This window comes from Halyomorpha halys, unplaced genomic scaffold (assembly GCF_000696795.3).
Source record: "Halyomorpha halys isolate HHAL.00 unplaced genomic scaffold, Hhal_1.1 Scaffold1912.1, whole genome shotgun sequence".
NCBI lineage: Eukaryota > Metazoa > Arthropoda > Insecta > Hemiptera > Pentatomidae > Halyomorpha > Halyomorpha halys.
The window spans coordinates 42131-67293 of NW_027110808.1; the positions used below are offsets into that span (position 1 = coordinate 42131).

The following is a 25163-nucleotide window of genomic DNA, read 5'->3' on the forward strand; positions in this document are numbered from 1 at the left end:
AAAGATTATGTTGGTAAATAATTTCTTAATTTTTGTTTATTAATTGGTCCATAGCAATGTCCATCCCCAAATTTCGTTAATACATGCGCAAATGCATTATCCTCCTTGAGATACCTATATTTCAAAGACAGATCATCTAATTTGACCAAGTTGAAAGGAAGTTGGAGGGGGGACGGAGGGGTGTGTGTGGCTTAGTGATAAAATACATTAGTGACAATTTTTCTTTCCAAACCATCTAGTCCGATCTGGCTATAAGTTAGACCTTAGCGAAAAATGGCCAAGTATCAAATTTTATCAATTACTTTCTCTATGAATGTATCTAGGAATGATAAGGAAACTAAACTATACTGACCTAAGTACTTGGACAAATATTTTTTTACCTAGGGGATTCTCTTGAACTTGAAGAAAATTGAAAGATTTGTTGAAAATACTTCAAAAAAAGTACAATATGCAAGGATGAAAGCGGAGAATGAAATTCATTTGATGGTACTAATAATTAAAAATGTCATCAATTACTTTCTCCATGTTATTAATCAACTAAGTATTTTGTTTGTCGTAGTTATATTTCAAAAATATTTTGTTCCATAGATTGTGTGCTGAAACAACAAACCGGTGAACTAGAAATTAATGCACTAAATAGGAATATTAAGGAAATTATACTGAGTTAAGTACTTGGAAAACAATTTTTTTACCTAGGGGATTCCTAAACCTAAAGAAAATTGAAAGATTTGTTGAAAGTACTTTAAAAAAGTACAATATTCAAGGGAAGAGGGAATGAGATTCATTTGATGGTATTAATAATAAAAAAAATCACGTGAACGGGTTTATTACATGAGGTTCATAAATGGATTTTGAATGCATCCCATAATATATGGTCCCGGCACGAGCACAATTTTTTCCGCCTGTTTTTATTTTCTGAGCTGATGAGGGTCAGATTTCGAAAATGCAAAAAGCCGAGAGACGACCATGACCTCCCAGGACAGAGGACATTAATAGCAACAGGATCCATACGGGCCTTGGATGTTGCTACCTACAGCTGACCCAAGGCCGAGCGTTGGCCCCGTCCCGCTACTGTTTACCGTCGCTACTTTAGCTGTTCAGTGTTAAAGGCCTCCGTTCTGTCACGAGAATAAACTTCTGCTTTTTCTTTTTTTTTTTTTTTTCTCTCTTCAGACAGTCAAAAATTATTTAAAAGATATTTTTAATTTTTATGCAAACAATGTTATAAAAGAAGCCTTTGGCCCTTTCTTGTCAAGCTATATAAATTTTGATAAAATTAATTGTTTCCAATTGGGTTTACACTCTAATATTCGGATTAATTGTTAATTAAGTATGATAAAGCATAAAGTAATTACGAAATACAAGGCTTTCGTTATTTTTTTATTCATAAATACTATAAAATCGATTAAAAAAAATTAATAAATTAAAAAAAGTAATAAAACTTTCATTTTAATTTATTTATTTTTCGCCCATAACTACAAACGTATATTCTAGTTGTTAGAATAAAATAAATTAAAAGAACATAGTAACTTAATAATTCGGTCAAGTAGTCGTAAAATAAAAAAAATTGTTTACTGGGAATGTCCGAAAGCGGTGGCGGGGGCGGGTGAAATAAGGCGTCAGCCGACCGAGTGCCAGATCATTGTATATGTATATTTTTTTCATTCTGCTTTCGATAACGCTCAAATGATGTATATTTCTTTCGGTTTGCTCTACAGACCTTGCAGATCTTTGGCCACCCAAACCAGGCTTTTCCACCCCTGCCTGTATGTCCAATTTGCTGCAGGCAGGCTTTCATGTATGTGCTATATGTATAAATCCACAAGATATTTGCATATTGAAAAAAGTTATTGGTAACTTATAGACAACTGCACAAAATTATTCTTGTAAATAAGTAATTATTCTTTGACCATGGAAATAAATATGATGTCTTGTCAAGGGACGAATTTATTTTAATTATCTCCATAATTTTTTTTTTTACACTCGTCTCCAAAGTAATTATTTTGTCGCATAAATTGTTTATAAGCGCAAAGTTTAGGGAAGAACTTTTTTTCATACACATACATAAAACTGTCAGGTATATTTAGCCTGTAGTAAATTCTTTTTATACTAAATAAACACAAAAAAGGGACGAGCATCAAATAGTTCAGGAGAAACTGCTTATATCAAATATTTGTCTGAATTATTCCTGTAAATAGAAAATTGATATTATTTTCAGTAAATAATAAATAAAAAAAATAATTAAAATTTAAATAAAATTGACTTACCCGATTCCAAAGCATGCTGCAATTTTCTCTTTATGTGCCTCATGCTGGATTTTCCTGGAAGCAGAAAATATAATCCAACAACTTATGCATGAACAACAAAATTAAATATGGTGTATGTAAATAAAAAAAAAAACATAACTTACTGCTATTTCCTCCTTTTTACAAACACTTAGCCATCCAAACGATAAGCTGGAAACAAATACATGCACTGCAATTCTTAACTTTCATGAACGGTGATGAGGAACGTTTTGAAGGATATTGGCACTTCGCGAGTTGGTTACTTCGAAGTTAAAATTCGTAGTAAAGACTTAACTGAAGTAAATGAAGTTTAAAAGAATAAAATAAAATAAAAAGAGGTTATATAAAAGATTAAGAGAAATTTCCGAAATAAACTGTTTTTTTTTTTGTGTTTTTAGTTTGGATATAATCGATGTATAATAGGTAACAATAATTCTAATTAGTAAATATACATAATGTTAAGTTACAAAAATTCAATTATAAGTAAATGCAAGACATAGGGGAAAAAAACAAGAGCAGAGCTAATGTCATATTTTCTATTAATTGCTGGACGATAACAAATAATAAATACTTAATTGCTTCATTGATGTATAAAAACCGCAAACGAAATAAATAGCAGAGGAGGAAGAAAAAGTGTAAGCCCCCAAAAGAGACTTCTATACTTCAACTCTAGTCACATACCAATTTCCAACCCTCTAACTCAATTTGGCAGGGATATGGATGAGCGCAAAACTTTGAAAACCTTACAAAAGTAATGTGGAGAAGAAGAAGTTTTTACTGACTTTTATGGATGGGTAGAAATGAGACACTATATATCGAAGTTCAGCTTACAAGGGTGTTGCTGTATAAAAAAAAAAAAATGTATATCAGACACCTCCGGGACCTCCACAACTCTATTAAGGATCATAAAACAGATATAAAATGTATTCCCCAGCAAATTTCTATAAAGTTATAGAGAACACCAACAAAACTAATATCGCATATATTTTGTTTTACTTATAATAATACCAAAATTAATTGAATTAAAATTAATATATATATTAATTACGAATTTTATTCTCTGTAGGCACTAATTTGTTTGAGAAAGATACATTAATCTGTTTAAATACAAAACACCAATATGTTTTTTATTCATCGGCTTGAAATTAAAAATTAATAAATTATGTTCAAAAACAGTTTCCAATCAAATAATAAGACCAGAAGAAAAACACAGAAAAATTAAAAACATTTAGTACCGAAGAACGAAATTATAAAATAAAAATGATGATCTGTACAATAAGTGATCTCTAAAAATAGGTTAAACATAAAATAATCATAAAATAAATTTTATTTTCACAAAGCTGTGCCACAATAATCTGGAAAATAATTATCTATTTCAGCCCCAGGTAATAAATTAAATATTTTTTTACATTATAGATTCGGTGGCGTTCTATAATTATTAGCGCTGACCAGCCGTAAAGTTTTACCATACGAAGTCATTAGGAGCCTTGTTCCGTCCAATCACAGGTTAACAAGATATTAATGTGCGTAAGCCTAAGGAAATAATCAAGTTAGAAATAAACCAATATGCAATCAAGAACTCCACCTCCCTTATCACATATCAGCTATATGGTTTATGAAACCACCTTAAAATTTGTACACATATTTTAGGTTCGTATAAATTACTTACGGACTGACTAAAAAAAAAAAAATGATATACTTATTGTTTATAAGTTTAAGGTATACATAGTTCAATGTTTGATTTACATTTCTATAATGAATATTTATACTTTTCCACATGCTCTTCGTATGATATATTATATTACAAATATTTTAATACATTTTTTAACGTGAAAATTTTTATGAACAATAAAATATACTGGCCCCAATTAATTTATTAAATTAACTAAAGCCAAAATAAAAAAAATGTGCTGTATGTGCTACTAACAATTATAGTTACAAAAAAAAACTGTACAAAAGGAGATAATAAAGCTATAATAAAACAAACTAGATGACATGGGAAAAAACATCTAATGCAATATCGCAGCTGTTTGATTTTTTTTTTCCAATTTACAGCAAACTTGTCCTTCCCTTTTAAATAAACCTGGGAACTAATTTTAGCCTTGGACATGTTCCGTATACCATTCCCGGTGTACGTCTATTTATTTACATTTATATAGGTTAAACAATATTAAGATTTTTAAACTAAATTGATATGTTTGAAGTAAATACAAATAATTAATAAAAATATAGGGGAAAAGAGTTCTTTTCAAAAATATGTCTCTGAATGTATATCATTTTTACATTTATTTAATAACAGCAATTAAATAAAACGTACTTATGCATTTTCATGTATTTATATGAATTATGGGTTGATAGATTTATACACAAAACAGACTACTTATATACATTTTCTTTAAAAATAAATAAGGATTACATATAGCAATAGAAAATAAACATAAAAAATAAAATGAAATATCTAAATCTAGGCAACGATTTACAAGACACCTAGTCATCAACAATTGGTTTCAACGAGCAAAAAATAAAATAGAACAATCATTAAAACTAATTATAGACAGTTTGGAATCACAAGCATTAAAGTGAAAATTAATTAAAGACAAAACATTCCCTGGCATTTTAGTATCACACTAAACTATTTAGAGTTACTTCCAGAAATATGGAAGGTTGAGGATCTATTACTTTCTCTCTCCCTCTTTTAACCAATTACAATATGTTGTCGCATAAATAGCATATGAATACATACATGTCATTTATGCTGAGAAATAAATCGCAGAATTCATCCATTCCATGCCTCACAAAGAAAAGAAAAGTAAAGAACAACTATATTGAGAATTAATACATAGAGTGAGTTTGATAGAGCAATGTAGTAAGATAAAACTGATGATGTAACCAAATGAAAAAAAAGAGAGGAAAAATGGAAATCATTGAGATATAGAACACAATATTGATAGTAGGATAAATGCAATTCCATATAGAAATTAATAAGTTTATGATTATCAAGTTTAGTTGAATACTAATATTCTATTAAGTTAAACACTGAGAAATAAAAGTTTAATATCATAAAATAATGACAGCAATAATCGCAATTTCAATATTAGTTACTATCAAAATAAATATTATAAAAAAATATATAATAAAACAAAAGCTGGATTGTAAACCTTATTTGTAGTCTAAAAAAAACCTATGCGAGATTTGAAGAAATTATAATCTGACTGAATCGTTAGCACTGTAATTTAGTATTAAAGAAGATAATATAAATGTTACATTAATTCAAAACAAAACCAATTGGAAATTATATCTCTTCCTCCTTTTAAATTAGGAATACTAAGTATCATAATAATTATAAAATACAACGACTATGCATTAGATTAAGTCCATTCAAAATATAATAAATGTGAAATGGAGTAAATAAAAAAGATTTGTGCCCTAGTAATGGAAAATGCTGACTAAAATGACCCGAAACCAGTCTGCCTGTAGTCAAATTTTTTCAAGACATAATTGACCGTAAATTCAATTTTGATGAATTTTCAGGGATTGTGTGAGCTGACATCTTCTCTATCTACTAGGTATCACTACTTCAACGTAAGTGTAAACGTATTTTTCTCGTTACGAAAAGTGTATTTTTTTCGTCTGATTTGGCACAGATTTGAAGGGAAGTGGAGGATAAGTTTTTTCAAGATCTAGTAAAAATTTCATTTTATACTTATACCGTGCACAAAAGTATTTTCTCGACAAGCTCATTTCAAACACGAAGAAACGACACATCAAATTTATATAAAAATCAAAATAAAACTTATTCTTTAACACAAAATATAGGTAATTATGTATCTACTTATCCACAATGAATGGTGAGGAAGCTATACCGACTGTGCTTGGTATAGGTTTCTATACATATTTTTCTTAAAAGTTTGTATTGAATCATATAAAAAGTATGTAATTATATAAGAGAGGATTTTTAACCTGAGCTGTCTAAAAAAAATAAAGACTTCAAAGTAACTGAAACTGGCAAAAACTAAAACAATATTGTAAGCAACGAAATTATTAAATCACTGTTCATAAATTTTTATTTAATTAACACCGTTATTCAAAATAACTAATAAAAAGTTTAGTTTTAGTAATATAGGACGATATTTATAGAAGCTTATAATTAAGCAGGTAAATGCAATACCCATTGTTGAATAAAGGGAAAAGCAATTTAACTTAACAAAAGACAGAAACTGAAATTGAAACTGTTGAGAGAACAAGAGGTGGGAGGAAAAACAATTAAGATAACAATGAGAAAATAAAAGTGCTTGAAATGAAAAATTTGTCAAGGAAATTTCAAAGAACTAAATTTAATAAAAATAAATTTGCTTGTTGCCTATATTTTTAGTACAGATGTAAATATCAATAAAAAAAAATAAAGACGAAGTTTTTAAATGAACTTTAATAAAAACACTAACATACTTTACACAAATGCATGTTAATATATGTTTTCTGATATTTAACATTTAAAGAAATAAAAATGTATAATAACTTTGTGTTAGTTTCTCAATGTTAGTTGTCTTTTAGTAGCAACATGTTTAGGCTGTACAATCATTGTACAATAATATCCACAGGTATTTTATAATTTAATAGAATTAGCACCATTTAATGTAAATGGAAACCTTCCCATGTTATAAATAAGATAACTTAAGAATAAGAATAATTTAAATTATTTTTATTACCATAAGTTGGATGTAAAACTCAATAATTACATATTGAAGATCCGCCAAAATTTCTATATGAAAATTTGTCCAATTCCAACTTTTTGGAGATTAAAAAATAGTACCGAACTGGACACCTATTATTTTCCGTGATAACAGAAACTTGGAACGATAAGATGCGGAAATAATTTGATTTTAGTATCTACTTTAATGTTCGATTAATATCTTCATCCATTCGGGGAATATATGATATTAAAGAGATTTCCTCCTTCATTCGAGGGATCATTTTATAAATTATCTTCGTTATCCATACTAATAAGATTTCCTATATTATGTCTAGTTCCTTCCTTAAAATCACAGTAAAATTTTACTTTTCAGAAGGAATTTTATCAATTCACATTTTATAACAAGATTTATATGGATTAATACACATTATAAATTTCACTATTCAATTATTTCGCCATACGAACAATAAGAAAACAATTTGGTCTCCAAATCCAAAATAATCGGGAAACGAGTTTAAACGTAATCCTCCTAAATACGTTTCGGTTTTCCCCTCATTTTACTACTTTTACAAGTGGCTAAGGGCCTATGTGCTCCTTTAAAGGTTAGATAGTAACTAAGCACAAATTTACATGACTTTTGAAATCATGCCGATAATGCATATATCGGTTCAATTATAAATTATAGTAAATATAATTATGGGAATAGACAAGTGGGATTAAAATTATGGGATAATATTCGTACAGGTACCACAATCTAACCCCCTGGCGATTAAATTACGACTATTCAGTTTTAATTACTACAATATTTGAAAATATGCCTCTTTTAAAAAACACTCTGCTCTCACGTATTAGCAAATGGAGTTTCGAAAATATCACGGGTCTTCAATTAAAAGAATCCCCATCGCTCTACAACCGTAATGTCCCATCTGGAGGCATTTCCTCTGATTGGTGATGCCGTTTTAATGAGGGTGTGAAGTAAAGAGTGAAATGTATACCAGCTAACCAGCAGTTAGAGCATTAGTTGAGCCCAGTTTGGCTGGAGCAAGTTGCCCGCCAAATGACTCCTTGGATGAAGAAAGGATAATGGGGAGTGCCGTACCGGGAAGAGAAAGCCTCAATGGGAGTCGAGGGAGGCAGGGGGTTCCCACGGCCCAGGTGTGCAGGAGCCACGCGACTCCAAGACGTTGGGGGTGTGCCAAGGACCTAACGTACTTCTTGACAAAGCATACGCAAGGTAAAAAGTCTTTGTCGGGCAGGTAGATAAGGGCATTGATACCGAAGGGCACCTTATCCAACCTTACGTTATCCTCAGACTCATCCACTGTACTACTTGGCTATACCTGAGGGACTTTTAAAGCTTCGAGGCCAGCTTCTCTACTATGCTTCGTTTTTTTTCTTTTCTGCTCCGCCTCTACAGAATCTATATTTCTAAAATTTTCATAAATCAAAACACTACATTATAATCGCAACTATATTTATAAATATAAGACAATACAGTAAACCTGCATTTTTTTTTTGTCAGTGCGGCTCTAGTTGTTTGAAAATCGTTAAAAACCACAAAAAAAAAAAAAAAAAAAAAAAAAATTAGAACAAGCTGAAAATTTGACAAACACACTTCTATGATAATGTTCTGCCCAGACTATAACCACTGACGCCGAATTTAAACTAACTTCAGGATGTACCCAAATCTTATAATTACGTACTAGCTACACAGAAACTTATGCTCCATAAACTGACACCTATTCTGATTAAAATTAAAATTTGTTATTTAAATAAAAGGAAATTAAACTGTAACTTTACTTAGACGGATTAAATTCTCCAAGATTATCAAAATAAAAACAATCTCTATTCATTGAAAAAAAATGTATTCCCCAACTATAAATAAACGTTAAAACAATTGAAAAAATTATTCTTGAGCCATCAAACGTGTATATTTTCAGACTATTTAAGTAGTTTGTTTTGTACACTAGCATTATCTTTTCTAATTCCTTTGTTCTTATTGCAGATTTTTATCTCTCCATCTCCAATGACTTTCGTTTGCAATTAAATAAATACCTTGGCCATCCTTACATACTGTCTTCCAAGGGACAATACCAAAATTTTGAAAGTTATATTGCAGTATCATCTGTAGAGAGTACTACCATTATTTTTAAAATCGCCATGAAGCTAAAGAGCATCAATCCTTTTAAAACTATACGCAGGAATAAATAAATAGTGTAACCAACAACGAACAAACAGTATGGCGAATTTGCAAGTATTCCAAATTATTATGAAACGGGTTACATAGCAATCCTGCATTTTTCCTTTGGCAGGTAGAGACAAAGAGATCAATATTACTTAAATTGAAAATTTTACAAACTGACTACAAATGACGTGTCAAACTTCCAAGACTGAATCTCCCCTTAAGAGTCGTAGAACAATTTTTAATGGATTTTTATCTCATGGAATAATCAAATTTAGTCAGTCAATTTAAGAAATAAAACATAATAGGCAATTAAAAAAACACAGCGTTGTCAATAAGAATAAAAACATGGTTAGGTTAGCATTTATTTTTATTTCACCACAGGCTGATTGCCAACAATAAAAATTAATAATCTATAAAATCCACCATCCTGCAATTCAAAATTAATTTAAATTTGAGACTTCAAAGAAAGATTTGCTTATGTACGATAGAGAGTCGACTTAATTGGGCATAAACGTTCGCTCTCGTAAACATAAAAATCAAAACTGATTGTATGGTTTTTACTTCGATCATAACTTTAACTGATACCCATAAATAGATAATGATTTACTCTGAACAAAACAAGAAATCTTCCAAAAAAGAGAAATATTAATACTAGAACTAAATAAATTCTAAAACATAAAAAAAAAAAAAAGACAGCTAATGAATATCAATATCGGTAAGGAGATTGAGTAAATGATGAAAGATGAAATAGAAATATATGTTTGGAAAAAAAAAATAAAAACCTCGTGAAAAGCTACCGTTAGATGTAATCATGAATTTATCCCAACTCACAATACTTTTCTATACCGTTAGTAATATTGTATATTAGTTTCAATCGCTAGTATATTGATTTGATCGCTGCACAATGTTTTCTGTCAGCTGTCGGATTTAATATAAGTTTAGGAAAAAGTAAACAGTGAACGTACAAAATGCCTGTTTTTAATTTTTTTTTTTAATACAGTCAATTAATAATTAATTTTTGGTAACTAAAATTCGTTGTTATTACCCTAGGTGACTAGAAAGTGTAAACTCCACTGATGCTTTTAAAGTTCCCGTGGCTTTTTAATTCATTTCAATTCACTTGAGCGATCATATAGAACTAGGAATATTTCACTGCAACTGAAAAAGCTAACATCACTCACGAAATGATTTGTGTATGGAGTAATCGATGAACAAACTAAGAAAAAGCGACTCAATTTCACATTGAAATCAATCATCCAAACCCACAGGAATCCGATCTAATCTGACAACGAGAAAGTAAGACTGAGGAATGAGGGAGTAATTAGAGATCGAAATAAATAAATCGTCATTTTTGTGCTTTAATTAACTTTAGAGAATATATTAGATTAAAAAAAAATTTACAATTGAGGCTGAAAATTTCTAAATCTTCTTCCTTATCCCTGATGGACTCATATATTTAAAGACGTTATGATCAAACGAAATAATCAATAAGATAATGAAACCAGATCCAGAAAAAGAAGAAATATATGTTATAGTAATCATTTCATCATCTTGAAGAAAATATATTACTGAAGAAGATAAACCTAAAACATGTTTCCGATTGTCGAATTACCAAATCCTCTATAAAGTTTTGGGTTGGTAAGACAATTAAAATTGAGTAATTATGCACGGAGGAAAAATATCAAGAGTCAAGTTGGCAAAACCTAACACAATGAGCGAAGCGAGGCTCAGGCTTAAAATATTAATTATTAAAAGCTATCTTTGTCCCGCTATCCTCCACGGATTTCTACTCTTAGCTCATGGAGATCCGAACACTACCAAGGGAATATAACAAATTGTGAAAGAAGAGATGAATTAGTTATCATACAGTAATAATAAAATAAAGACAACAATAATATTAATATAAGAAGTGATTATCAGTGATCGTCTAACAATACTATAATTATGTTAATATTGTTTGTTACATATATTTCTTCTTGATTATTTCATTCTGTAACTTTTTAATTTAATATATTATTGTTGATTAGCATATTAAAATAAACTCTGTACAGCAACAATCCATAAAGGGTTGCGGATGCAGTACTTTGTAAGAAAGTACTGTTACTTGACCAACGTTTGTGCAAGGAGGCGACTGGGCAAGTATTGTAAGACTCGGAACCGAAGAGCAATTTTCTGCATTTTTAGTTTGATATGAGAATTCCAAGATGGTCGTTTGTCTAGATGTAGTCCTAGGTAAAGGATCTGTTCGACAGGAATAAGTAGGGTATTATTAAAAGATAGGGTTAGGCAGGAAGTCTTGTAACTATGTAAGTAAATAAAATGCTGCCTTTCCTATTTAATTAGCTATACGGGGAAAGAAGGAGGAATTTATAAATATATTTTTTACGGAGTTATTGGAATTAGATTTGTTAGACTTAAAGAATAAAAAAACAAGCAACATGACACGTTTTGTAAGGCTAAAAATACCGCAAGAGGGTCCACGAAGAAGGATATACCCTACGACAACTATTCCTATACCTGAAGAAAGTTCAAATCACGTAATAAGGAAGCAGCACTTTCTATCGTATAAATGTTATGGTTTTAGACACTCCGCAAATATTTTCTCGGTTTATGAGGAGATTCAGGTTCCCGTTGTCACTTTTCATAAATAAGTAACAATTACGTAAATGCAGAAAATATATTTAAATTAAATAATAGACCCTCATAAAAGACATATATAACATAAATAATATTTGGAATATTGAAATAAATGGGGCTGATAACAACAAATTTTATAAAACAAAAATCACTTTCACATGATTTTTTTTATTGCAAGAGGCACGGCACCCACTTAACTGTTACACTTTCCAATTTTTTTTTTTTTTTAATTTTTAAAGTATCCATGCAAAGATGGCCACTCCGATAAATCTGCTCCAATTGCTCCACACCAAACACTACAGGTTATGAAGTGCCAAAATCAATTAAATAAATAAATTAGTTTGTTTGCGAAACTTCGTAAAAATATTTTCTTTATTATGATACAAGAGAATCAAAAGAGTTCTTAAAAAAATCATTGAATATTACTCATTCATAAGAGGTGAAAGTAGATAAATAAGGATTTTTAGAGAAATTCTTTTCGGTACATGTGCCGCATGTTTCTAAGGTATTATTTTAGACTGAAACAGAAAAAAAAAAAAAAAAATTAGGGCGAGACGGAATAACCAGTCTAATATAGTAGAAACCAGTTACTATTATTTGACCAAAACATTGCGTGGAGTCCACCTTAAAGGTATTAATGGTAAAATAATACATATACGCGAATTTATTTTAGTCTATGATAAGTTCAACTTTTTTTTAAACAAATAAAGTGCTGTTTTGAAACGAGTAAAGATGAATTGTAACTCAAAGTAGGTAGGCAACTGGAAGTTTTGTGATGCGTGGACCGTAGAAGAATTAAAAATTAGGACATTAATTTTTTTTTTGTTTAATACCTATATGGTCATTTCTTACATTATCCTGTAGGTAACCAACCTATTCCAAACAGAGTGAGAGAGTCGAATCCTCATTTCAGGTTGATAAAGTAGCACCTCAACTCCCACGGATATAATATACGCAATTCTGATCAAACCACTTCATTCACAAAATTTTGAATTAATTAATTTTATCACTTTTTAATAAACGTATAATTGACAACTAAAATAAAGATTGAAAGAAAAGGGAGAGGAGCTAGGAGTCGCGCCGGCTCCTCGGTCCGCTGGGCTGGAACGCTGCAGCCAAGCTCGACTGTCACACCGCGGCTTCCACCTAGCGGCTAGAACCTTTTTGTCCAGGACCATCCACTTCTTCTGTTCCTGGATGGCTTCTTTTGTCGGCCCTCGTGGGCGTATCACTAGATGCCGCAGCTTCCTGGGTCTATTTAAGTAGGAAATAGAAAAAAACGTAATATAGATGCTTTGACCTAGGGTAATATTGAGACTGAGCAAACGGTCCACAGAAGGTTTTTTTTTTTGTTTCTTTTTTGTATACGAGAATATTTTAAATTATTTAAGAAACATAGCATTAATCAGGAGTGCTATCCATTTTTACAATTAGAATGCTACAATTATGTGCGTCAAAGATATTTTATTATGCAGCTTTAAATATGTGGTAAAAAATGTATGTTTAATAAATTGTTTTAACTTATTTCCCAAGGTTGTGGCAAACTGTAATACTTATAAATAAATAAATAAATAATGAATCGTGAGCTCAACCTAACAACCAGAAGTATTAATTTATATTAAGATTATGTTATATGATTTTCGATAGACATAAAAGCTGCAGCGGCTGAGGACTATGGAAATTGGAGAAATGAATAAGCGAATTCATCAATTGAAAGGAATCCGAACTGAAGTTGAAATTAAAAAGAATAAACTAGTATATTTGGTTTCTGAATTAGTATTGCAACAGTAGGTATTTACAAATCTATAATACCTCACAGCATAATAATCAGCTTATAAACATACATCTGCAAATAATCCTAGAAATTTGTTTCCACCACACTTAATACAAAAACGCATTTCAGGGGGTACTAAAACTCAGAGTAACTAATTAATCTGATAAATTAACGAACTGGGTTTTATTTTTCAACTATAAATATAACTTAAAAAGAGTATATTTAGTTGGCCGAATTATCAAGTGATGATGCTCATTTAACGCAGTATTTAATGTTCTTTAATTGGTGAAACAAGTTACTTTTTTTCGTTACTTGATCAAACTAGTGGTTTGATAAATGATTTAATAGTAATATACTAATATACTGCAAAGCAAGAGTTATAAACCAAGTAGCAATAACAGGGATTATTAAATTATTTAAAATTATTATAACGACAGCGATGTTGTTCATTAGAGCAGCAAGTGGAAAAAGGGTTGGAAAATTTTTCAAAGGGTTTGGGACCCGGTCCCCTCATTCATGTAAAAGGCAACTCCTTCAACTGAAAAGTCTTCCATAAAGAGAATAATTAAGATAAACTGTCCCATTAGAACATTATTATTCTTTTTTCTAATTAAATTTTTCATGTCCTTATCTTTACTTAACTGTACACACATAATTTTTTTGTTGTCTTAGTATAAATTAGACATAATGAAAAATAACCAAGCTTAGTTATGCGGTGTTTAATACTGATTCTAACAATTAACTATAGAATGTGCTAATTAAATAAATAGCTAGATTGTATTAATCTCATGTTAAAACGTATTTTAAAAGATAGGTTGAATCAAACCAGGATAAATGGGTGCAGTAAGATAACACATAAATACATTTTATGCCACGTTTATAATTAATTATTCGCGATACACGCCACATTCCTACACTGGAACAGTTCAACTTTATAATATAAATGTTGAGTGATTCTTATTTTCCATAAGACCGATACAATTCTATTTCGTCAATATTTAAAAAAAGAGTTTTTTCTTTTTTTTCCTATTTTAAGTAATTGTTTTTTAAAACATTTATGATGTAAAATTATAACCAGTATCTGTCATAAAGTAAGATTTGTTTGTATAAGAGAGCCCTCAAGATGGATTACTCTGGTTTTTTTCAGGTTTTTTTTTCTGATTGGTTGATTTTTACACATAAAAAAAAAAAACATTTCGGAGTTTTATTACTAAAAAATCTAATGAAAAGTATAGATCAATCAATATTAATATCAGCTATAATTTTTTTTGCATATATTTATGAACACAGGCGTTAAGTTTTATAACCGCAAATTTGATTTATCCATAGTTATGCGTTTATCGTTGCCAACCCTCAGCGAAGGGGTGAGTAAAAGTCAAATAAAAAAAAATATATAAGCGCAAAAGGAAAAAACAAAACAATAAAGAATAAATAACTCCTTAGGCGCCACGTTATTTTTCTTGGAAATAACGAAAACCCCGAAGCATCATGCCCACAATATAACTAAAATATACCATTTATATAAACAATTGTTGAATTATGACCACTGGCGAATAGTTTTACATGTAGATAACAGAAAACCTAGGGATGTTACCGACCCACTTGTTGAATTATCGTAATATTTCGTGAACAACAACAAAAAAAAAAGAAGTAAATTAACAAGTTGAAAGCAGAGAAAGAACAGCAGAACTATATGTACAAAAGTTTAATAATACTAAGAAATATATATACAGAGAATGAAAAAAAGAATTCTAATCAATTAATAAAACAATTAAAAATTATAGGTAGACCTAACCTTAACTTATATGTTAATAACTATATTTACATTATTATTCTCTTATCCAGGACATGCTGAAGAAACGTCACTGCACTATATCCCCACTTCTAGTGTTAGTGACTGTCCATTGAAGTAGAACACCTTAATTTTGAAAAACAAAACATATATGACAACATTTCTCACATGGTCATTTGATCATATTACAGTTCAAACAGTACAGGCAGAGGGCCTTTAAACTATTACCACTTCACATTTAACAATCGTAACGTGCTCCGAAATCAAACTGTCATCTTCACTAAACCAAAACCCACTCGTCTGAACATACGTGTTCCAAAATCAAAATTGTCGCCTTCACCAAAAAACAAAACCCATTCGTCTGAACATACGCTCGTGTTTTTTTTCACCATGACAGCCGTAACACCCCTTGTCTCCACAGATCTAGACAGTGTTTTTATTTCACCATGACAACCTTAACACCCCTTGTCTACGCAGATATCGCCAGTGTTTTTACTTAGTAGGAAGTACAATAAAACAACTCGGCAGGGAATACATGAATAGTTATTTAAGTAAACTGACCAACGTCAAATTTCAGTAGCGGATAAGGTTGTAAAGGAAAAAGTTGATTTAATTATTGACATCAAAATTAAAAGTTTTTAGATAGGAAAGCAAGCCACAACTGGTTGTAGAAAAAAAACACCCACCAGAAAGTATGAAAAGTGGGAATTCCCAGTCGTATAATTTCAGGGACAATTGAAGATGAAACAGGATAGAAGTCGAGGGGAAAGACCAACGAAGAAGTTTATTGATACAACATAATTTTGATGAAACCGCAGACTTCTTAATGAGGGGCATCAAAACAAAAAGTATAAAAAAAAAAAAAAAAGTGAACACGTTTTGCTGAGACAACGTGGACAGCATAGTATACGTCAATTTAATATTAAAAAAGTCAGTGATTCGTTTGGTCATATTTAAAGAAAATATATTTTAATGATTTTAGGAGAAAATTTCAAAGGCTAAGGTCTTACTTTTGGAATCTTCCAATCTCATCCTAATAATCATTTTTGTATTATTAGTTGACGTTTGGCTTTTAGTAATTAAAAAAAATTTTATTTCTGAATTATGAAAAACTAATAGATGTAATTTTGTACTAAACTCACTGATGTAAACAATTTTAATGAAACAATGCCACACACCTGATAATAGAGTATGACTTAACCACTAACAACAAAGTAGAAATACTCACCAGAACTAATATAGGTCTGACTAGCCTACACACAAGCAAGTCATTTCCGTGAGAAGTCCTATTGGTCAGCCAATCATGATGTCGGTCACGTAATGTATCATTAGAGACTTCTTAATACTGACCAATTTGCACATTCCGCCGAAACTAAAATGCAATCGGTGTAGCAAAAGCATTTCAGCTATAGTAACGAGAAATAAAAAATGTTTAATGAGTCGTTAATAAACTTTTTATCCATAAACCATCGAAAGTTTTATCATATCATTTGTCTTTTTATATGTTTTAATGGAATCGTTTGTTTTAAAAAAATATATTCATATATATAATAAATGTTCTGAGTGTATATTTAGAAAATCTTTTTAAAGATTTAGAAAAATTTAAATTTGATACGGTGCTTTTGTTATTCAAGACTTACTAGGAATGTAAATCGAACATCGAAATAGAAAGCTCGAAATATAGAGAAAGGGTTTATAATCATTTAAAACTAATTTAAAAAAAAAACTAGCACTTTAACACATTAATGAAGAATATTTAGTCCCCTAATTCCATAAACAACAGAAAAACGTATTAATATTAACCTATCTCCACTCAAGTTGAGTGTTTGCGGCTTTAGCGCACTTGCTCAGCCTCCACTGGCTCATTACCACTGATGCGGCGAGAGAGATGCGCTGAGATCTTTTGAGCTCTGCTCTACCCCTCACACGTGGGGGATAGAGTAGGCTCAGGGATCCTCAGGTCGATTGTGTAAATATTGTATATATTATTTTATTATTATGTTAATTTATTTTTCATACAGATAGTTTGATTATGTTCATCTTGTCTATTCTTTTGTTTGTATATATTTTAAGAGAGTTTTTTTTATTATTATTATTTTTTTATATTTTTGTTAATTTTAGCATGTATCAGATTCATTCATCACTATTACCTATTGCCCACAACTGTGTGGCATATTGTAATATCTATCAATAAATAAATCTTAATAATATTAACCTCGTTGGTTTTATACTGATTAATCAAAGTTTAAAATTAATTAATAACAATTATATTTAAAAAAAATCAATTTATAATAAAAACAAATATACATATTGAGAATAGAAGAAAGAAATGGTGTTAAAAAAATTCATTATTCATTTTTAATTATTACATAAACTATAACATTTGAATATCAAGCTTGCTTTAATTAAAACGAAGGATTATTCCTTTAGTTGAATGACGGCCTAAGAAACTGGTTCGATTTCTAAGGTTTTTTTCACTTAAATTACGTTATAGAGTTCTCCAAGAAAACATCTACACCAGAATATATATTTATATTTTTAAAACATAGTAGATTTAAAAATTTACATTGGTTTTTAAGAATCATAAAATTGAATACGCGGATAGTCAAAAATTTCTTTAAGATTAGGGAAAATAATGCAACAGTTGTATGTATAAAATAAGTATATTTTGAAATGCTAACATTTAATTAATTGTAGGTTCAAATTATTTTTAAATCTTAAAAAAAATAAATAAAGAAAAATAATGAAACTAAAGTAAATAAAAAAAAATGAATTTCAAAACATAAATAGCTACTTAGAAAAAGAAAAGAGTAAGATTTCACTTAATCTTTAAATAAAGGAACTAACTAAGGGAGATATAAATCCTTCCAAAATAACTAAGTGAAAAACCCACCATTCTCCCTTACTAGGACCCTAACGAAGCTATATTTAAGACCAAACTTTTCCATCGGATAATTTAGTCGAATCTTTTATAAGAAGAATATTGGTATTCAATTAATCATTGAAAAATATTACATTATAATGGACCAAAATAGGGTCCATTATAATGTAATAACACTGTATAACACTTTTTTGTTCTTATGTTCATTAAAATAAATGAGATATAACAAGAAGCAATGTTGCAAAATTATCTTATCCACTAAGAAGCAATAATTTAGATAGAAAATAAATGACATATTTAAATAATTCGTTAAAAATTCAATATGGAGGAAGATAATAAAGAAATATTCACTTACATGAATCGTTTTTATTATTACTATCAACACTGATTTAATGATTAGTAAGTGATTTTGAAAATATTATCCACGCAAAAAATGAATAAATGATAGAAATAAACAAACTAGGACAACAATATGATAAGAATATATGTAATAAATAAAATTTTAAGAATATATGTAATAAATAAAATTTTAAGAATATATGTAATAAATAAATTTTTTTTATGTTCAACAATGAAATATTACTGATATAAAAACCAAAGGATATCATGCAGGTAATTATGAAAAGATATGTACAGATATGGGACAGACCTGGAAGAGTGAATGTGGTTGAACGCCTCCCCCATTCCCAACCGATTTATCGAACCAACTTTTGCACTGAGTGCCTATGAGACCTCTTACATCGGCCATTTCGTTTGCAGCTGCTAGATTACATGGTTCTGAATCGATATGAGTTCATACATCTAGGGATAATATAAAGATAGGGAGGCTGCCCAAAACTAATCACTATTCATTAGTTAATTTATAAAATACAAATCCATTAGTTATGAAATCACCATTTATGGCAGAAAATGAAAGATTGTTGCTTGAAAACCCAATATTATTGGCTAACGTTGTCAGCGTGTATGAAGTGACGTTAAATTAAAAAATATTAAAACAAATTAAGAGTAATATAAAATAGCGTACTTTATAAAAAAAACATTAAGAGCAACTAAAATTAGTAGTGACAGTAATTTATGAAATTTAAACCACCCTCATTATTCTGTGTGCTCTGTACCTAAAAGTAAAAGTTTCTGTTGTCCCAGGGATCGAATATTTGATATTTTTCGAGTACAATTTATTTATTTTTTAACATAGATTCGAATGTGCATTTGAAAATGCAAATTTTAATCAAAATAGATTAAACTCGATAGAACACATAGGGAGGTAGTACCACTTCATTATCTTATGAGTATAAATCTTATACGCCTAACACGCTCCCCCGTAAACCATCAGAATTCAAGGTCAAAAATAAAATAATGTTTTAATTTTGTTAATCTGGCAAATTGTAGGATAATTGGCTCAAACATTAAATAAAATAAAGTGTTGAGGCTTTTTTTTTATTTTTTTTTTTATTGATAGTGAAAAAGAAATGACAGGACAAACTGATAAACAAATTATTATTATTCCTCAGAAAAAAAGGGTACGGAGACATTTTTTAAGTCAAGATAGTTAAGAATATTTTAAAATGACAAAGAACTATCAACAAAAAAGAGGAATAGAATTAAATAAGATGGCATCTCAAAATAAAGGACTGTGGAGAGATAAAAAGGGAAGAAGCGGTACACTAGTCCTGGAGGCATCCAGCTGGAGCGTCACCTGTTAGAGCAGATGCTTCTTGGTTGGATTGACCACAAGGAATCAGTTCAGGCCTTCTTTGGAAGAATACATCCACACGCCACAGGCAAAGAACAGGATAAATGATGATAGTCCTTAACAAGTGCCATCCAACCATAGACCTGCGCCAGGTAGATAGTCTTAAGTTGCTTCTTTAGTTAGTGCAAAGAGCATTGGAACAAAACGAAAGCATCTTACGAAAAAGTAATATTAAAACATATTATAACTCTAATAAGGCACTGTCAACATACATCTGTCTATGGAAAAACCAAAACCATTAGATCAGATATCACATTATCCTCCCAATTACGGCTTGGTGTACTCCGTCGCATAAGAACCTTCTAGACTAGTAATCTATCTCTTAAGACTAAATTTTCCAAGTATTAGTTCACCGGCTAAACATTTTGAGAAGCACTACAGTTTAGTAAATCCGTAATCATTCTTATTTTCGGGTTTCAAAGCTCTAAAGCTAAACTGTTGATATACTCCTCATTGTCAACAAAGACCTACAAAATTGTAGAACCCGAATAGTTCTAGTCCTAATGTCTTTAATAAAGGAATTTAGAATCTGAATCAAGGTGTGTTAGATTTGATATTGTAATTTGTTCACTTTGAATTTGTCACAAAAGATGATCCAAAAAATAATAATGAATAAGAGTTAGATATGAATAAAAGGAAAATAGATATGAAATTAATACACACGCAGGTTACATCTGACTTACAAATTAATTTATAATATAAAATTCATTTATTCAGATTAATCTACCCATTAATAAAGCCCAAATACATTTTTCTTCATTTATGCTATTAAATTCACTAATTTCTTTGTTATTTTTTTCCAAAATGAAACTCATTCGTCAGGTATTTCCTTCAATGCTTCGTTCTTCCACGGTTTAGTGACATTAGGAGAGGTTTGGTTTGATAACCTGTTTTCCTTACAATGAACTATACAAGATTTATTTATTTAGAGAATATTATATACAAATCTACCTCTCAGGTATTTACGAGGATGTTTTGAATGTTGTTACTCAGTAGTAAATAGAACACTGAAGAAAATAAAAACAATCAGAACAACAAAGCAAAATAAAACAGAAAAAACACCAACTCAAAAAAGAATTACTGAATTTTACAAAGAAGTAAAAAAAAAGGTTACAGTTAAAGATAATAGTGAGTAAGAACAGGATGAAACATTGAATAATGACAATAATAAAAAATTCTTTAGACTCCAATACATACCAGATAAAATAAAAAGAACATTGCCAGAATATGATCATATAAGTATTAGAACTGGTTTATACAATAACAATAAGTTACAATGAAAGCTGTTCAACATGAAAAACAAAATTAATAAAATGGAAATATTAAATGCAGTATACAAGATAGATTGTGAAACATTGTGAGAAAGTATATATAAGGTGAAACATCCAAAAAACTAGAAACCAGAATCAAGGAACATCTAGTCAATTGTAAATATGTTAAAAATATAAATTGCATTGAATTAGAATACCACAGCATAACATTAAACCACCAATTCAACTTTAAAAATCCCACAATATTAGATATAACACAAAACATGAAAAACAGAAGTTTTCTGAAATCTATTCATATAATCAAAATCATCAAAGACACATTAAACTGACACTGAGCATTTAAATACACACTACGCCGACATTATTAATAGACTAAATATATAAACATAAAAAATCGTAGGAAATAAGTGAGATTAAAATAGTCTACTAATATAAAATCATAGATTTCATTTAAATTACGCAATTGATAAAGTGGGACATATAAATAGGGAGGTAACAAAACAGTACACTGGACATGAGATAAGGTCCAAAGAGGTAGTATACAATATAGAGAAATGTTTGTGCTACAGAGAGAGAAGAATGCACCAGTCGTGAATGATAATGAATTAAACAATTAAACAGTGGAAACAATTTTCAGCCATGTTTTAATAGATGACATGATTTTCATAGTGAAATTAAAAGTATGGCAAATATGAGGTAAATATAATTATACGAATTACAAATACACATAGATGAGAATTGTTATTAAACTGAATTATTAATTGTAGGAATATTAAGATGCACGAATATGGAAGAATAGTCCCGAAACGTTGTACAACTAAAAAGAAAATATTTTTCTATAAATAAGGATTTTTAACCTCAGAAATTTATAGAAATTAATTTGTCAAACTTCGTAAAAAGAAAATTCGGAAATTTAGTACACTTAATTACTTTCGTTAAAAGGACGTAAACAATTATCAGCAAAAAATATAATACAAATATTGTACTTAATATTATTTTTAAGATTTATTTTACGAATCATTACTATTGTTGCGGCCAACATATGGTTCACAAATCGAAAACATGTGATTTTTATTAAGTCAAAAAACAAAACAACTACTCTCTGTTGTTTTTTAAACTGTGAATAGACAGACAACTTCTTAACGTCTCACTGCACACACATATCTTCTCCATTTTCTCCTCACTACGCACTCGTAGTTGCCAGCATTCTGGCCATCTTCGCCCGCTAAATCATCTTAACCACTTCTTCGACTCATCCTCCAAGAGGACAAGGCGGCCGGACCGTCGTCCTTTCGTCGATCTACCTCCACGAGAACATCCACTCAGGACAACAACCATAACTCATTAATCACCGGTGATATAAGACTTTTTTTTCTCTTTTGTTTAATTAATTTAATTTTATAATAGTGTTAAGCTTTCTTTTTTTTTTTTCTAGGTCTATATTTTGTGTTCCTCTTTATTATCTTTACTTATTTAAAAATACAAAAATAAAATAATTCGACTATTTTCTGTTCTTTTCACGGTTGGGCTAGTAAAGGTTCCTTTCGAACCCCTACCCGCCGTAACAACTATTATACTAACATGATAAACACTAGAAAATTAAATACAAAACCGTATGTAAATGATACTTAAATGTACAATAATAAAGCTTTAACTTGCCCATATTGTTAAAATTACATTTTAAACGCTCATTGACATTAAAAGTCAAAACCTTAGCCTACTCATAAGCAGCTGAGTAATACAATAGACCAGCTCATCTTAATTCATTAATATGACGGGCCTAGAGATATGAATGGGCGGGCGGAGGAAGACGTTAGCAGGACTGTCAGTAGCCGGAGCCTGTGTTAGGTAAACGGGCAGTAGAGGAGACACGCGACCGCCACGTGTCTGCCGGCCACCACCCACGCAGGTTCTAAACGCTTGTTGACTTCATAGCCTGTCATCGTTCCACTTGACATGCCTTACCAAAGGGTTGACATAAGGTTTGTGCAACTTGGAAAGGATTGTATGGGCTTGTGCGGGCAGGTAAGAAAGTGTTTGTGTTGTGGCAGAGATTTGTCATTGGCATGGAAACCTAAACTGAAATCAATTTGACAAGAGAAGGCGGCCCAAGATGGGAAAGCTGACCTTAACCCTTCACCAAAATAGATAAAAATAATCAATTAAAAATCTTTTTGATTAAATTTTGTTTATTGTCGATGGAACAACACAAATTGCAAAGAAACTTCAGAACTTATCTCATTTTATATAAACAGATTGATACTTTGTATTACAAGTTGTCGGCTATTTATTCATAATCCCTATTTCTGATTTTTTTTTTTTCTTTTTAGCGCAAATGTACATACCAATATATATTTCGATTTTCACACAGCCTCCTTCTTCAGTAGTTGCCTACATTTCAAGTAGTCGGCTTCGATGGAGAAATCCAAATTGTTGAATAGGGTTCTGAATTGTTGGAGAAAAGAAGGAATTATTCATTATCACCTTCTTCCAAGAAAAATATGTTTTTTTCTCATAAAAACACAAATTTATTAATTTTAACAAAGGATTTCTAAACTTTTTGTCACGATTTCCATCCCTATAAAGTAGAATTTCATAAAAGTTGCTTCATTTCATTTCGCACCTAGGTTACTTTTCTTCAAAAAGGTTTCTAAAGTGGTTTACAACTCCAGAAGCAGTATTATTAGTTTGTGATGTTTTTTTCAGTTTGTTCAACAATTTTACTTTTTGTTTAATTTTATTTCTAAGCGACGAAAATGATTATTACAAGGCAGTAATTAAAAAATTGGTAAAAGGTAGCGGAAAGTAAAGAGAGTGCAAGATTGATCAAACTAGACGTGATTACTAAAAATTATTAAATAGGCAATTATTTTAATATTTTATTTCACTTCGTTTTCTAATTATTGCACTGTAACTACTTGAAATTAATCAAATTTCATCTTCTTTCTTATGTTTACAAATTTAATCATGTCAACAAAATGTATTAATCAACAGATGGTTATGTTCATAGAAAAAACAAACAAAGATTAAAAAAAATTAACAAGGTAAGATAAATTACTCTTTCTTAGTTGAAAATACACGCATATGTTATAAATAAAATAGTTCGAAATTAATTTATTATATTATAGCTTCATGCCTTCATGTAAATGATATAACCTGAATTAAGAATCACAGTCGTTTTGACTAGGATCCTATTTATTTTTTAAATATATTATTATATTAACCATTAACACGAAAATGGGAAAACATAACTAGAGAATGAAAATGTACATATTTTAAGACCAAAGGAAATCCCTTGTTCCTTCGGTACCTGGAGGTCCTAAAAACATTTCAGGGGAACGTCAGATGTTAAAGATTTTCCCTAGCAATAACTCAAGGTATAAGGTATAGCGCATAACTCATACGTCACCATTCTTGAAAAGAGTAAGAGCCGCACATGTGCAAAAAATATGTAGCCAGTTATCCATCCTCTAAACATACAAATTAAGGCGCAGAAAAAGCTTAGTCTATTTGAAAATTCACTGCAAATAAACAATTAGTTGAGCAATAATTGTTCTCAGTTCATTTATTGGCGAATCTGGGTAAAGTGTTAAGCTTCTAGCTGAAAGTTTTCTAAAGAATTCAATCAAAATATATAATAAATTTGTCCCACCTTCCGACTTTACATATTACAATGTTTCGTTATATTATCCAGCCTTTCATAATGTCACAATTGGAAAAAAATATTCTTCATTCATTTATTTATATCTTGGAAGTTTCGAGGAAAGTGCGTGGTGCGAAAGTGATCAATTAATTCTAACAATTGATCAATTAATTCTAACAATTGATCAATTTCTAATTTATAGAAAAAAGTCAAAATAAAACATTACATTTTTTTTGTATAAATATATTTTAT

At 30.0% G+C, this 25163-nt stretch overlaps 1 long non-coding RNA gene across 1 annotated transcript in view; it reads right to left on the reverse strand.

The window, feature by feature from the left end:
• Positions 1-1523: 1523 nt before the first annotated feature.
• Positions 1524-25163, reverse strand: part of LOC136796135 (uncharacterized) — a 58025-nt gene continuing 34385 nt past the window's right edge. The window contains exons 2-3 of the long non-coding RNA XR_010843835.1: positions 2268-2321; positions 1524-2188 (exon numbers count right to left, since the gene is read on the reverse strand). This is a non-coding gene — a long non-coding RNA (uncharacterized lncRNA). The remainder of the gene's footprint in view (positions 2189-2267; positions 2322-25163) is intronic.